The sequence below is a fragment of the Adelges cooleyi genome, unplaced genomic scaffold, assembly GCF_023614345.1.
Source record: "Adelges cooleyi isolate 19-005CV unplaced genomic scaffold, UGA_ACOO_1.1 ACOO_flye_CR_arks_rails_tigmint_CR_PRNA_307, whole genome shotgun sequence".
NCBI lineage: Eukaryota > Metazoa > Arthropoda > Insecta > Hemiptera > Adelgidae > Adelges > Adelges cooleyi.
The window spans coordinates 1,020,572-1,038,255 of record NW_026095978.1 but is presented as its reverse complement, the minus strand read 5'-3'; positions in this window follow the sequence as shown (position 1 = coordinate 1,038,255).

Sequence of the window (17,684 nt, the reverse complement as noted above, 5' to 3'; positions counted from 1 at the left end):
TTTATAAAGTTTTCATTGTCAAACTATTGTTTTTTTTTGTAATTTGTTTTACAATATTTTCAAAATTAAATCAAATATTATTTCTACACATAAAATCTAACAAATAACATAATGTATACCTTAGGTTAGTCCAACCATCAGCCTGAATACCTAAATTTGAAGCATTTTCAATTTCAAGAAAGAGATGAGAATATTCCATATTCAATAATTTACCAGCAAACAAATACCTTGGGAAACATTAAATTGAATAATTTAGATAATATTTTGTTTAATAATTGGAAACCAATTATCATAATCAAACATCAAATATTATTCAGTATTACTGAATAATCAGTAGACAGTAGGTAACAAAAACTCAAATCAGAAAAGTAAAACCTTATAAGTAGCAAAGTGTAATTTATAGTATGGATATACTATATATTCCTTATATAGTATAGAAATTTTATTGTCAAATAATTTAAATTATAATATTTGATATTGACTTAATTTATTATATATTTAATTGCAAAATGATTACATGATTCACAAATATTAAAATTGCAATATAGCCTATATTACCTATAATTTTATTTAAATCTGTATTAGTATTTAGTACAACAGATCACTTAAAGCTTTATATTACATAACAATTTTAATGTTTGTGTAAATCCTTCAACTAAATATACAATCAATTAAATAATAATTATAAATGTTTTTCATTGTGCACACAATTATATAGATAAAAATTACAACTTTTATAAATCACTATCATAAGGAAATTTGAGTAAAAATTTACTTACCTAGATGGAACAATAAAATTTGGCCGGATAGTTTTGAAGAAATTTTTCCAATAAGGATTTTCTAGTATGGATAAAGGACTTCCAGATGCATAGATTGCTCTTGCTAGCAACGCTTCTAAATGTTCCTATAGATTTGAAATTAAAAGTATGTACAATAAATTAAATTAAAAATACATTTATTGATTTGAAAAACAAAGAAAAACTACTAAATGAATAATTTACCTGCTCAGTGTTGGTCATTTTATCAATGAATCCTTTTAATAGTGGCTGGTATGTTTTTTTAGGAGTAGACTGACTAACAATTACTTCTTCTTCAACTGTTTTTGGCAAATTATGTGATCCTGTTTCTCTATAAATTAAGTTGCCATCTTCTTCGTCTGAATTGTAAATGTTATCAATACTGGTACTAGTAGTAGTTTCAGAAGTACTTTGATCACTTTTATTTGTAGGCGTTGGTGATGATGATAATGTAGCACTTGCAATCCATGAAGTGTTAATTTGTTTTTTTTTAAATTTTTGACGAAGTTAGGCATTTGAACATTTTAGGCAGTTACATAAATGATGTTTCATTCTAGTGGCATTTCGATAAAAAGTAGCACTTTTACAAAATGATTGACATTACCATTTGTAGGAGAGTAATACACCCATACTTCACCTCTCGGTTTTTTACTTGTAGAAACCAATGGCATTTTTAATTAATTCAGTTCAACAAGAATACAAGATTAAATAATATTTTAGACTTTTAGAGTAAAATTTACTAAAATTGTCATATATTACGAAGTGTTAAATGTTCTTGTTCTCATTGTTATGACGCTGTATAACACCATAACGAGTTATCTAATCAGTAATCACACACATTTAACATTTTCCCGCTAATATACGATTAGGAGTCCGTGATTAGAGATATAACAATAACAGTGTTGCTAATTTATAAAAACAAAATAGTTGTACGTAAAAAATATATATATATATTTATTTTGTTAAGAAATTTCTTGAGACCAGAAATTTCCATTTTGGAAATTTCTAAAGTAGAAATTTCTCAATAGAAATGTCTTCCTCACATCACTGTGAGAGCCCCAAGTTTGTCAAGTAAGACACCAAGATATTTGACTTCCGAGGATAATGGGATAAGTATTCCTTGGAATTAGGGAGGAGTGGATCAGATTTTTTTAGTGTGAAGGGAACGTACACATCGCTTGTTTGCTACAACAACGACATAACACAAAAATCGTCATTTTTGAGTTGTTTGCAAATAATAATAATTTTGGTGTTTTTCTTTATACTGCAAGAACGACATAAGTGAACATTCAAAATTAGCCGCTAGGTGGCAGTTGTGACATTATTGCGTTATCATTGGATATCCACATGTTTTATTTCAATACTGTCTTATCTCAGTTAGTATTCCGCCGGCATACCGATAAGTACCGTTACTTTTCTGGTAGAACGACATAATTAACATAATAAACATAATTAAACATGATTTTATCATAATTTCATTGTAAATAAAATTTTCAAATTCGTTTTGTGTAAAATCATGTTTTTTGTGTTATGTCGTTGTTGTAGCAAACAAGCGACATATTTTTTTGAATTAATATTAATTCTTTAATTAGATGACCAGAAATGAATTACATTTAAGTGTGTTGAAGAAATTTGAAGTTACTTTAGGATCATTTCCTGAGGAGAATATTGCAGTGTCATCTGCATAAGTGGCCATAATAGTATTTGGTGTTTTTGGAATATCAGTCGTATAAACATTTAATAGATCAGGGGAGAGGTCACTGGTCTGGGGAACTCCTGCTTTAATTTGGTCGTATGATGAAAAGGAATTACCATATCTGATTCTATAACTCCTATTTTCTAAATAAGAACGAATTAGGCGTGTGCTACATCCAAAAATACCCCTGGACAATATTGTTTTTTTTTTGAAAAAAGGAGAAATTTGATCTTTTAGTCCGTGAATTTGGTCGAGTGACTGTCAGTGATTGGATCTGAAGCCAAATTGAAAATTAGGAATTATGTTATGGGCATGTAATATTGGTTTTATTCTTATGAGTATAATTTTCTCAAACAATTTGGCAAGAGTTGGGAGTAAGCTGTAAGTAATAGGTCTATAGGAAGTAATTACATTTTTTGTTTGTTGGGTTTTGGAATAACAATTATTGTGGATAGTTTCCATATTTGGTCACTTCATTTGGAAGATTGTCAATATAATGAATAATACATGTGGTAAACTCATTAGCAGTAACACTACCATTTCCTTTATGCCAGACATATAGATCAACACATTTATCATTAAGTCTGTAGATGGTGAAATTGTGTAGCTGGAGTTTTTGCTTATAGTATATAGCAGACGCTTCTGTTTTTGGACATAATAATACACTTTGCAAATCCATAGTTATAAAAACTTTAGTACCTGAAGCCTCAGCTTTTATTTTATTTTTGTCTTCTCTAAAACTAGTTTTCTTATTTATATGTTTATTATAATCAGTTTGTGATACAGAACCTAATTTAAAGCCAACACATATGTCACATCGATCCTTACGAGATTGGTGGATTTTGATATTTTCCTCTTTTAGTACGCTTCAAAACAATGTTCTGGTGGAATAAGTTATATTTTTAGTTTTGCACCATTCCTGATAAAACCATATACATACTGGAAATAGATAAAAAAAAGTTGATTCCACATAGATCTTTGATGAAGATTGTCGACAGTAATAACTAGGTACTTTGGGCAATAAATGTAACCATTTTTTGATATGAATGACATCAGTAACTTTTTTGTGTTTTCTAGGTGTTGGATTTGAAATGATCTCATTTGTTTCTATTTCAGATTCTGATGAATCATAGTTTTTTTTGTCCATCTTCTAAAACTGTCTACGCCTATTTTTAAAGTATTTAAAAAAAAATGTCTACATACTTTTAATGGTTTTCCACTTAATGTTTGTAATCTTATATCACGACTTTGAGACTTTATAACTTTATTTGTTTTTCTTCTTTTTACTATTGGCCTATTAGTTACCATACCTTGAACAAAACCACGTTTTTCGTTCCAAGTTTTCATTTTCCAAAATTTTTTGAAAACACTCGATCATTTATAGTAAACGCACCACACATGAAGCTTTTCGAGCTCTTAGGTTCTTTAAGTGTATGAACTTTCTATGATTTTGTTTTTGTTTTTTGGTATGTTTTGAGTTATTTTTCCATCATTTGTTGAGTATCCAGTGTATGCCAAACCAGCCACTCTATTTTTTTTAGCTAAATTCCTCATCTTATATTTGGAAAATTCTATTCTTGCAGAATTGTTTGACTCTGAATCTGTAATATTATCATTGTTCTCTTCATCAATTAGTGATTTTTCATTATCATTTTCATTAATAACTTCTTCAAAATGAGTGTCTAATAATATATTATCTTCAGTTTGTTCATTCTCTGAAAAATATTTTGATTTTGAAAATAAATATTTGGTAATATCATTGTTCTCTTTTACAAATAGTGTTTTTATATTATCATTTTCATAAATAACTTCTTCAATATTTTGAGTGTCTAATAATATAATATCTTCAGTTTGTTCATTATTTGTATTCATTGAAAGGTTTTCAAGCTCAACAATAGAATTGTTAATGTTTATATTTAAATCAGTACTATCTTCATCCATTAATTTGTTATTTTCTTCAAAAAATTCTATGATAAAATCATTTATATTTACACCATTCAATTTGCCACCACTATCGTATCTATTTAAATCTACTTCAATACCATTACCAGTTTCACCAATTGACCAATTTTCTATTGTTTCTAATTTCTCAGGGTTTTGTTCACACTTATCATTAGGTTTGAACTTTTTTGAGTCTTTTGTTACCATGGCTGTTAGTTTTCCACCACGATTCATAGTGATCTAAAAATGTTAAAACAATACACTTTTTAACTAAGCCACATAGATTATAATATAGAGCAATTATAATACTACAACAGTTAGCGATATTTGAAACCCTAGACGCTACAGAGCTGGCATTAAATATAAAGAAAAAAAAAGGTTAAAAAAAACACAGTTGCAATGATTTGAACTCGAGTCATAATCCCGATATCTATACATTGTAATCGACTAATTAATATAAAGCATACTTACGAATTATTTAATCCTTTTCATTAGAATAATTATAATATTTAAATCCAACGGGACACGAGTTTAATGATAAAACAATATAATATTAATTATCAATGTTTGATTTCATTATCATTCTTTTCGACCTAACAAAATCTCCCATGTGCAATTTCCTACAAGACACAACACCTAGGTACCGCTGCCTACCAATACCTCTCATGTAATGTTGGACACATTTTTTATCACATAAGAGGTATTTCATAAATGATTTACAGTAGGTAACACATAGGAGGTTTTATTTTTGTTTTTTAATTAATTCTACAATGAAGATAGCACATTGGAGATTTTATCGTATGGTAGCTTATTTTTTTCTGAATTCAGGGATACCAATACCTTTAAATCGTAAAATTGGCAACGGACGGCTCCGTAGTCGGCGGCTGCTGATCGACGCTGTAGTGGTGGGGGTGCGGCTTAGGCGGGTGACACACAATAATTCAAAACATAATAATAATTAACATACATACCTTTTTAATATTATTCGTTGTAGATGCGAACTACGTTAGAGTAGATTGTAAAATGATGAAATAATTACACGCGAAACAAAAAATGTTTTGTTTCATGAAACTTGTTTACAAAATAAATTTGAGATAACGTTTCGGAAATACCAGTATGTGTTCATCCATTTAAATACCCGCGTTTTTAACTGACGAAACAAATTTCTTGTTTAACCTTACCATTTGTTATTATTCAGCTAAATATTGTTTTTTTTTATCTTAACAGAAACCAGGTTTATTTTAAAAAACTCCCCTTGGGAGAATTTGTCCAGTGTTAAAAAAGTTTTTTTTTTTTTTTCATTATAAAATATGTTTATTTTATTTACAATCTATACAAAATATGTATAATCAGCAAGTCTGATGACAACGATGCAATGACATAGTGTGTGAATAGGAAGGCTCTCAGCAGTGGCACCTGACCAGAAAAGTATTAAAAAAGTTACAGTGTATACAGATACAAAAACAACTAACATAATTTTAAAACCAATACCGCTGATCCGCATCGATGCTAAAATACATCTCAATATTTTTTAATATTAATTTTGTTAAATTATTATTCCCTCACACTTAAAGTATTTTAAATATTACCATATAAAGGTAATAATATTTTCAAATAAAATAAAAAAATTGACAACCATATTTTAAAGTAACAACTTAAGCTTAGGTTAACTGGAACAACATATTATAGAAATTCACAAATTTATATGATAAAGATTATAATCTGTAAAATAATACTCTAAAATATTTAGAAAACATAAACCCAATTTATTTTTTTAAACCCCACACATCTAAGTCTAAAGATATTACAAAATTTTTAATTCGTACAATACATTTTTCATAATATGATAGAAAAATAGATTGGTAATAAACATTTTTTTTTTAAATTATTAAAAGAAATTGAAAATATTTGCTGTATGTAGCGATTTGGCATAGACAAATTTCGATAATAGACATGTTCACAAAAATATTTCTCGATTATTTTAAACATAAAATAAAAAATTATATATTCGACTAAAGAAAATACCATTTCCGTGGATCTTCTAGAATTTCATTCTTAATAGATTTGGTATATTCAACAACCATATTTGAAAAGGACTTGATCAATTTTATTGTAATACGATTTCCAATTAACTCATGAACCTCTAAAATAAAATTCTTTGCCATCTTGAACAAGTCAACTATTGAATTATGGGACTCCTTTGGTTTCGTATCAGAAAACCCTAAGCGGTATGAATAGTAATTGATTCTTCCTTCAATAGTATCAATAATTGTATCCTGTCCAGAATACGCTTTGGACAAGTACACATTTTTAAAACATTCGTGTAAGTTTTTGTAGAAACTGTTGTCGTTGAGCGACATGTCGTCCAGAAAAGTTTTTAAAATATAAGTACTATATATTTTCGCGTAATTCTTAGCTCTGTCTGTGTCCGTGTCCATCATCTCACCGAGAAAATGTACACACGTCCACGTTATTCGCAGTAGTATTAAATTCATTGTCTCAAATACCATGTCTTGGTAAATGTTTAGACCTCGTATTCCTCTTAGCCCGTTATCGAATATTTTGTTATACGTTTCCTCTATGGATGGCCACACGTTTAGCATAAAATCGAAATCGTTGTTTTCTATGAGAAAGTTGTTAATCAAAGATCGAAAATTGTGAAGTTTACGAAAAAATAATACGTCGTAGGTGAACGTCGTGTCAAAGCTCTTTACCAACCCGTTTGTAACGTTTTCGTTAAACATGTTCCGTAGTAAGGTTTTGTTTTCTTTTAGTACATCCAACACGGTCGCGATGTCATCGTTAATGTTTTTTATGCTTTGTATTCTATTATAGAGTTGGTTTGACTCATTTTCCATATTAAAAATATTGTTAAACTTACAGTCTGTCTGTACACGTGTATCTATTTCCGTGGACACGTATTCGTGCATCAGTTTAGTCTGTTTCAAAATATCGCTACTGTTGATCACATTGTCTTTCCTGACAATACATTGGACGAAACTTCTAGTTTTCTCGGCGTACGCGTACAATAACCATATCACGTTCATGTCTTCGGGTATTTCGCGAAATAACGAGTCGACCATAATGGTAGCTTCGTTTACGAATAAAAATTCTTGTATTTCGTCGTCGGTGAGAACCGCCCAGTTAGCTCTAGAAAATAGTTCTCCCGTCAAGTGCAAATGCAACTGAGCGCCGAAAAGATACCCACATTTTAATTCGCAGAACTTTTTTTTTGTTATGACTTCAATGAATTGGGTTCCTCTGTCTACTAGTTTTGGTCGGTCGTAGATGGATATGGCCCTGTATCCGGTTTTGAACGGCTGCACTCTTAAATATTTATCGACGGGGTTTTCCACGTCTTCCTCACTTTGCGGCGCCCCGTTCATTATATTGATCAATTGTGATATGAAGCAAAATAAGGCTTTCCATTTTTGCAGTAAAACCATCTTGTTTTAGAAATGATAGCTTTGACCTGTTCAAAATATATATTGTGAATATTGTGAGTGTTAACAGTACAACTTAACCGTATGGTATCCACGCACTTGTCTATTGAAACGCAATTATTTTGCCAAATGTAAAAATTTTATATTTAATAATAATAACGTATAGTACGTTTTACCATTCGAAACGTTCTCAAGTAAATAATATCAGTTCAGATGAGGCGCATACGTGTTCGATTTATAAATTTAATAATTTTATGTGCTCAAATTTTATTTGATTTAAAACGTACATGTTTACACAAATATACAGGGTGTTCCTACTGTGGTACGACACTCATTTTCTCGGAAAATATGAATATTTGGACAATTATATTTTTCCTATATCTGTAGGTATATATTTTACTACCTTTTTCTATATTAAGACAATTTTTATATTCATCCCTTATACGTAAAACAAGTATGGACTGTTTGTTTTTTTAATGGGGACGTATGATATTAATTCCATAAATATGTAAATAAAATGTTTTAAAAAAATGCTAGTGTTTGAATTTCAAATTTTCATCTATCTGTTCGTTTGCCATGACTTTGTAAAGATTTGAATATAAATCCAATATTTGTTTGAGTTTTACAACAGTAGCACTTCTATTTGCCATTAAATAATAATATCGATCCCCGTCGAAAATACTTTCACCAATAATCAGACATAATAACACTTGTTACAATTTTTGTTTCGTTTTTATAACCAATCGATTTTTAATCTACCTACTCGGAAACAAAGACCGCTTACAAAACCGTCATCCGTTCACATATCTTTTCAGTTTACAGTACTTTGAAACTGATAAACTGAGAAACGTAAAAACCATACATATTTTTACAATACGGTGATGTTTATGATAATTATATCATATTATGATATTTCCAATTAAAAGAGTTATTCATTAGAGTTGTCGTATATACGGTATTAGCCAATGCCCAGTGCACTTTAACCTTTCGGAACTATACTTCAACCAGTGCAAATAACCCTCACTAAGTTATAATTACGCAGTGCATCTAATACAGTTTTTAGTCGTAATTAGAGACAGTTTTTAATTATTCCTAGAGCTAGATTAATGAACATTTCTGTAAATATAGAACTTAGGGATTAAAGACCATTTGCAATTTTGATCACTAAAAAGGTTGTCCTAGTACGCTTTATTTGGAGTTAAACTTTAACTTAAAAGTGAGTAGTATATAATAAAGGTGTTGCTTTTAAATAACAACACAAAAAGAGTTTAAACTTTGAACACATAATAGCGTATAATAGCACATAAAACACACAGAACGATCGGTAAGCACAAAACGTTCTCCACCTAGGTAATGCTAACTATTATTTTGTTATTTTTTATCATGTCCATGTCTTCACTTTGAAAATGTCTTTCGTGGATATAACCGAAAAGTTTTTCAAAACAAAAATATTTAAGATTAGGTATTTTATAGAAATTGCGAGATATCAGTTAATAATTATTAAATTTATTTGGGTTTTGATGAAAATAAGGTTGCTTTCTACTTGTAATCTTTGAGTAACTTGTATAAGCATTTTTATTTGAACCATTATTAAAATTTTTATAAAAAATCATAGTTTCTTTTACTGAATAGTAACTCCATGATTATAGTTGACTATTATTTTTTTTAATGTAGGTTTACAAATAAAAAGAGTTAGATTTTTATGTCGTGTGGTAAGTTTTTGGTTTCCAGCTTAATGAGATCATCTTATAAAAAATGTATCAATATTTTTTAAAAAAAGTAGGCGCGGTCCAGCGGCCAACCGCGGTTGTTCGGCCCAGCGACCCGCCACCACGGAAAGAGGAGATGGATGTGGACGAAATCATTGACCTAACGTAAAGGGATCGTCCGGGGGGGAGTATGTCGCGGTCGGCTGTCCGCGCTTAAAAATAGACAGGGTTTCCCTGAACTATTTTTGGCGCAAGCCGTAGCCGCCCGCGGCTGCTTTCCGTCCGGTCAGTCGGTCGGTCGGACAGACGGCCGGGGGTTCCCTAATAACCCTTATCAGTCCATCAGATGGTATAAGACATCACCCGATGGACTGACCGGTCGTCATTTTGTCAATTGTCATTTGTACTCCCACAGAGCGACATATTGTAGTTATTTAATAAATCATTTGGTGACTTAGTAAGGTTGTGTTTTGTTTTTGTGCTTCACACTTATTTTAAGAGTTACTTCTTCCGCTCAGCTAAGGGCTGTAACAATTACATGACTATCCTGGATTAATGCAGAATCAGTCTTGATTCTAAAGTCAAGGTAACGAATAACTATAAAAGATGAGCCATTCAGATTTACAATATTGGCAAAAAAGAAATGTTAATATTAACTTAGCCAAAGTTAAATATTAACAATAAAAACAAATAATACATTTAAGTATATATTGAAGTTAAATTATAAAAAAAAATTGATTTGGTAGTTAGTTCATATTTTAGATACACTAATATGAACTTTGAACTTACCTACACAAGTTAATTATTAAAAATGTAAACAAAAAATATCAGTCTTGGTTCTAGAGTCAAGGTAACGAATAACTATTAAAGATAAGCCATAACAATTTACAATATTAGCAAAAATAAATATTAATATTAACTTAGCCAAAGTTATATATCAACAACAAAATACAAACAATACATTAAAGTATATATTAAGAATATATTAATAATATCACCACAATATTAGCAATCAAATTTGGAGCTACATACGTTTGTTGTGCTTACTTAGTAAATTCGATTTTTTTTAAATGTTCACTTTTGGATGTTGGTAGGTGTTATGATAAGTACATTTAAGTCTTAAATATAAAATTGTACCTAAAGTAGTTTGCGCATGCGTTAATTTGTAAGTTTTTAAGAACAATTTGATATTCTGCCAAGTAGTTTTTGTAATATTATCGCTCAAAAATGACAAACTTTGATAATTCCACGCTTGTTGTGAGAGCTAAGCTTCCACTTGCAACATTGTTACACCATCATATCGACTACGTTATGGAAATTATAGAGACCATTTTCTATCAGCTTTGGTATCATGCGGCAATAAATATTATTATTATTATCCGACTTGTGGTTGATTGTATTATAGTTTTAAAATATTTTCTTATTTAAACGTTCCCCTCGAAGTATTTTGTCCCATTACACATAAAATCTAAGAAAACGCGCAAATTAAACCGAAGTCCGATGAGATTCGAACGGTAACCTTTGAGACCGGAATTAGGTACCTTTTAAACGCGCCAGCTCCCATGATTGCGTCATTAGACGATATTTACACTTATTATTCGATTCGAGTATTTTGTTATCATCGATAGGTGACTCAATTATCTCTTATTTGATTTTTTCGATTGATTGAAGAATATTTTCTGAAGTGCAGTATCTATTATGTTTTTATAATACTCGTGGTGCCGTTATGATGCACTATTTTACATGTTATAATTTACTTATTAAAAGATTTTTGGTGATATTAACCGTTTGTTCTAATGATTATTGTTAATTGACAATTAAAAATGTACATTAATATTAGTACACATGAAAAAGATATTGATTGTAAAACCTGAAAAAATGTTTAATGTTATAAAAGTAAGTACCCATTATTATTTTAAACATAAATATATTTGTTTTCTAAATTTCATGAATTGATTTTCATCATTTGTTATCATTGTCAGGTAAAATTACACATTGTATTAGTGGAGACAATACGATGACATCACCAGATAGTAAATGCCATGCACTAAATCTATTGATTAATTCCAGATTTCCAATCCAATCCCCGTGATTTCATCTATAAACGTTCCGAAGATTCGTCTTACAATTTTTCTTTCGAAAATCAGCAGTTTGTTTTGCTCTGGTTTCCGTAATGTCCACACCTCACATCCGTACATTACCACTGGACGGATGAGACTACGATACAGTTGTATCTTGAGGTTCTTCGATATCGTTCTTGTCTTTAACAACTTATTTAGTCTGTAGTAACATTTATTACCGGATTGGAATCTCGCTTTTATTTAAGTAAGTTGATCGTTTAATTGTTGTGTCATACCTTATGTGTGTCGATTATTGAGTGATTGATTAATATTAACTGTTACAATTGAATGATAAAAAAAAAATCGTAATGATCACTTTTCACGCTAATTTTTTAATACTCCAATATTTTCCTTAAAATTCCATAATTTAAAACAAAATTAAATTACTAATTAAACCCAGTAAGATATTGAGTGGTTCGCGATAAGTGTATCACCCTGTATATATTTAAAACAGAATAAGATGTGATCATTTTATCGGAGATTTCATTATCTTGACCCAAGAGCCCTAATACTATATTTTATTGACAAACACTAATAAAAAAATGATCTTACGTAAAATTACACCTCTTAATTAAATTTACAGTTCTAAGAACACTTGTTCTTGTAGATACACGTGTAGTTGCAGGTACACGTGTATTTTTAATTACACAAACTCATGCGAGTGTATGTGATTTAAACGTGTTGTACGTGTATTTACTTACACGTATATCTAACACACGTAGACCTCTACTATATTCTTTGTTTTTTTTTGTACAATACAGCAAAAACATATCGTCTAGTCTATTATTTCTTTGAAACAAGAATCGATTTTAATTTTTTTTCGCCGAATTCTAATCTAATTACAGAAATGTTCTAAACGTACAAAATTACTAGGTCAATTAAAATTTAGCCGGTCTAAAAAATGTTTTATATTTTTTAATTAAATTATAAAATAACTATAATTACTCGGCCCTATAGTTAAACTCTGCTAATTTTTTCATGGCAACCATTACGCTATGCTTAGGTTTAGATTGCGGACGTAGAAAGTAAATAAAGTCTAACGCGCCTGACATGCATTTAAATCTGGGTGACATGCTGTGGAGTTTAATCAATATTAAATTAAAACAGTCGTAATACTTTTGAGTTGAAGAGTCGGATGTTTTTTTCTTTTCGGCAAACTCGTATAAAATGTTTTAAGAGATTCTTGTACTTAAAAAGAATCTCGGCGTACTTACACATAAGCAAAGTTAAGATCTCTTTGTGAATAAACTATCTGTGTGGCAAAACTGCTTGGTTATCACAATTAAACATTGTATTTGGTTAGTATACAATTAAGATAGAAAAAAAACACGGAGCGTAGTATACACATGTGAATACAGTGACTACTATTGCGCGAGTGTTGCTATAACTTTGTAAGCTTTCTTTATCGACAGCAGTGCACGTTAGAGTTTTGAAATCTAAGTAGCAAGGTTTTCCCTCCATCGACCTAATTCCACAGTATATGCACAGCCTCAATTATGCGGTCAGCGCTGAAGCAGGTGCTGCGTCAGTATTGTTATTAGTTATTACGGTATGCCTCTGAGGCATATGAGCTATGGTTTTTATTTTTATTTTGTGAAACAATAGTTACAGTTCTTCTTGTTGGTTTTGCTATTTTTTCACTCAGACTGAAAGTCTGTAAGCTCATCGTTCGCTTTGCTTTTGGAATAATGGCTCCAAAGGAGAGTCTGTTAACTATTAGGTAACTGACTGACAAGTCTGCAAGGATGTGGTGTGATCTGCAAGGATCGGTCTGTGACCTTTGACCACTACCCTGGTAGTGGCCGCGTGCGGCGTACCGAGAAGAGATGAAGAAGAGGAGAAATATAAAAAATTTAATTTGACTAAACTGTATTTGAAAATAGAAATATGAGCCAGCCCCGCGAAGGGGAAAGCGAGATTTTTGCGTTAAATTAGTTGTATGTTAGTTTGTATGTATATTAGTAGTATGTAGTCAAGATGGAAATATTCCCCTAAAACTCTCCCTATTTTGTCCTCTGTCTCTTCTACACTCACTTCTCTTAAAACAACTGTATATCACCCTAGTCTTCGTCTACAGCTTTACAACACACCCTTTTCTGCCCTTCTTTATGCTCCCGATATTTTTATCTCACCTACTTTCCTAGGCTACATGCCAAAAGACCTGGCTCGCCTGTCTAATTGTTTAGTAAATTTCCTCTTTAATAACTTCTGCTTCTCTCATATGCCTAATTCCTTATGCATTTATACTGATGGTTCTTTTTCTCCTAATTCAGCTGGTTTTTTCTTTTTTTAGCCCTACACTTAATTTTTCTTATTCTGAAAAATTAGTTTCTTATGCTTCCTACTTTACAACTGAGTGCTATGTATTTATCAGTTCCCTTCAGCACTTTTTTTCCTTTAACTTCGACAATGTTCTTATTATTTCCGACTCCCAGTCATGCCTCCAGGCCTTGTCCATCAACCCTTTTAATTCCTCACTCTTTCCTCGTATTCTTCTCATTAAATTTCTTATCTATAGCCTCTTCCTTAATAAGAAAAAAGTCCAATTCCTGTGGGTGCCCGGACATTCGGGTTTCTTCGGTAATGAAGTGGCAGATAAGTGAACTTTCTCAACCAGCCTCTACACCTATCCTTCTTACTTCCTAATTCCTCCCAAATTTTTGTAAAAGTTTTTACTTAATTCTTGGCAATCTAAATGGCACTCTCGTCCTCATAATTATGCATAGAGCGATTTCTCCTACCATTTCCCGTCGTCCTTGGTTCAGGAACTCTCCCTTACATAGATCCCTTATTGTTTCTTTTACCAGACTCCATCTTGTTCATAATCTCCTTCCCGCTTATAATATACTACACCTTAATGAAGCCCCTTATAGTTTTAACCGTATTCTCCTTGACTGTCCTACTCTATACCCCAAAAGAAAAACTTATATTTCCATCTCAGTTTGTTCAGTTATACCTCACATGATCCCTTTATACTTTTAAACTCCCGTTGTCCCTCAGTTATTGTCCTCCTAATTTTATTTCTTTCCAAAGCTGGATTTCTTATTTAACTGTCACTTCGTATATTTTAATTTTTTAATAGTTGTTAAAATATTATTATTGTATATTAATTCGTATTTGTCGTGGGATAATACTGTTAAAATAATAGCACATTAAAAAAAAACCCCGTTTTTAAGAGTATGTATTATATTTATTGATTTATTAGGTTGTATTGATTTTAAAATACATTTTTTCATAACAGCTTTTTTTGAGAAATGCAAAAATTAATTATGTTTATTAACCAATAAGGTGTGACAGCTATTTTTTATTTAGATTTCATTATTTTTTTTTGTTTACTTCAACTATTTTAGTTTACATCTATAGTATAAAGATATACATTAAAATGCCACGTTGACACATTTTGTTAGGTATAAAAGTTAATAATACATAATAGTTTTAAACAAAAATACCTACATATGTTGGATACACACAATATTATGTTGATTGATTGTGTATATGTGAATTGATTTTTGGCGTTAATAATATTTTAGTTGAACCTGAGTAGAACGTTTCCTGCCTCGTCGTAAGCGAAGCCCAAATTGTAAAACCAACTGCTAAAAATTCCATTAACGTAGCAATCGATTTCATTTCCTAAATATTGCAATAAAGTAATTTCCTGGGATATTAACTGGTTGTCTTTTTTGTACACAAAATCTTGGTAAAAAATCTGTGCATTCCACTCTCTATTTGACTGAACTTTGCAATAACGACTGGTAAACCAAAATACGTTCTTCTTAAATACTTTCACGATACATTCGCTTATGGTTTTTATTTCAAGATCGACCACGTTCTCGTTCATGCCTTGTTCGGTCAATTTCGACAACGTTCTCGGCCCTATAGTTAAAGTAAACTCTGCCAGTTTTTGTGTAGCGACCATTATGCTATGCTTAGGTTTCGACTGCGGACCTAGCGAGTACATAAAGTCCAACGCGTCTGACATGCATTTAAACATCGGTGACATGCTGTGGAGTTTGATCAACAGCAATTCAAAACAAGCGTAATACCTTTGTAACGAAGAGTCGGACGTTCTTTTTTCGTTTCGGCAAACCCGTGTGAAATGATTTATAAGAATTTTGTACTTAAAAATAATATCGGCGTACTTACACATGAGCACAGTCCAGACCTCCTTGTATCTTCCCTGGACGTTGTATTCGTTGAATGGTATCCGGTGCGATGATATAGCTTCGAGTATTACGGACATGGGATCCGCGGTTACACAGCAATTATTTTGATATGTCAATATTTTAACGTTGTCCATGAACCGCCACCCCGAATGACGCATCAATATGTTTAATTTATTAACGAGTTCTAATTTTTGTAATTGGCTCATATAAGAATCCGATCCAACGCGTGTAGAACAAAGTAGAGCAATCCAAACTAGTATTGAAATCAAGGATGACGAATGCATTATCGTAGTGTATAAAAATACGAAACACAGTAGTACTATTCGATGAACAATTTTAACTAAAGAACAGTATTCAAAAATTTGATTACAAGCTGTATTTATTTAATTTTTTGTTTAAACATATGTGACAATTTGCCAATAATATTCACGTCTACATCTTGATACGGAAGGTACGATGCGTTACATCGTTATCGTTATTTAGGCGACCCTCGCCTAAATTAGGTTAAGTTTACCTTTTTCTTACATTCAGCTCGAATTACAAATCTTAAATATATTTATTAGTGTTGGAATAATAATTCCTGTTCAATATAACCAGATATTATTTATTGTATACCTACAATAATTGTCGTTCAAAAATGTATTTTAATTATCAAATTGGTAATAAATGTCTAAAAGCAGTACAGTCAATTAATGATTTTGAAATAACATTAACTCAGAATTTACCGTTTTCTAACCACATCCATAGTATTTACAAAAACCGGTGAGAGTTTTACGTTTTATTAAACGAAACTGTTGGGAGTTAAACAATATTTCTTATTTGAAGATACTTTACTTCTCGCTGGTTCTTGAGTGTTGTACCAAAATTTGGAACCCTAGTCATCAAGGCTTCAATAATATGCTTGAAAATGCCCAGAATGATGTTTCATTGGTTTATAATTAAAATCAATTTTCTTGCCACTTTAAGACTATATAATAATACGGCATGTATTTTTAAATAGGGAAACTATTTTGCTAAAATTTCTCTTTATATTTTTTAAAAAAAAAACGAACAAATATTATTATAATTTATTTATTTATATGACTTTTAAATTATTTATTTAAACATATTACTTCTTATTTTAACAAAAAATGTTTTTAAATCGTTTAAAAATGAACTTATATAATATATAATAGTTATTATGGTAATAAAAAATAATTAAATTTCAATAATAAATGTTTTAGTTTCAGAAATTAATCGTGATTAGTATAATCACAAATCACAATAAAATAAAATGATTTGCAATGTTAATAACGCTCACAAAATATTAAAAAGGCAAATATATTTTATTTTAAATTAGTGTATAAATAAGAAAATATTTTAAAACTATAATACAGTCAACAACAAATCGAATAATAATAATATTTAATGCCGCATAATATCAAAGCTAATAGGATATGAACCCATAACAGCTGTCAGCCCGTCTCTTAAACGATAATTTATGTTCGATACGGTGTAACGGTGGTGTATTGATACGGTGTAATAATGTTGCAAGTGGAAGCTTGGCTCTCACAAAAAGCATGAAATTGTCAAATTTTTTAATTTTTGAGAGATTTATTACAAAAACTACATGGCAGAAATTTAAATTTGACCAACATTTTCTTAAAAATTAATAACCTAACAAAATATCTAAAAAAAATATGGGGGTTCCTGTTTTTAAAAATTGATACCTCGCATGCGCATACCTACCAACATCCAAAAGTCAAAATTTGAAGAAAAAAAAAATCAATAACTGCTATAAAAATTGACCGTTTTCGAACATATTGAACACTCGGT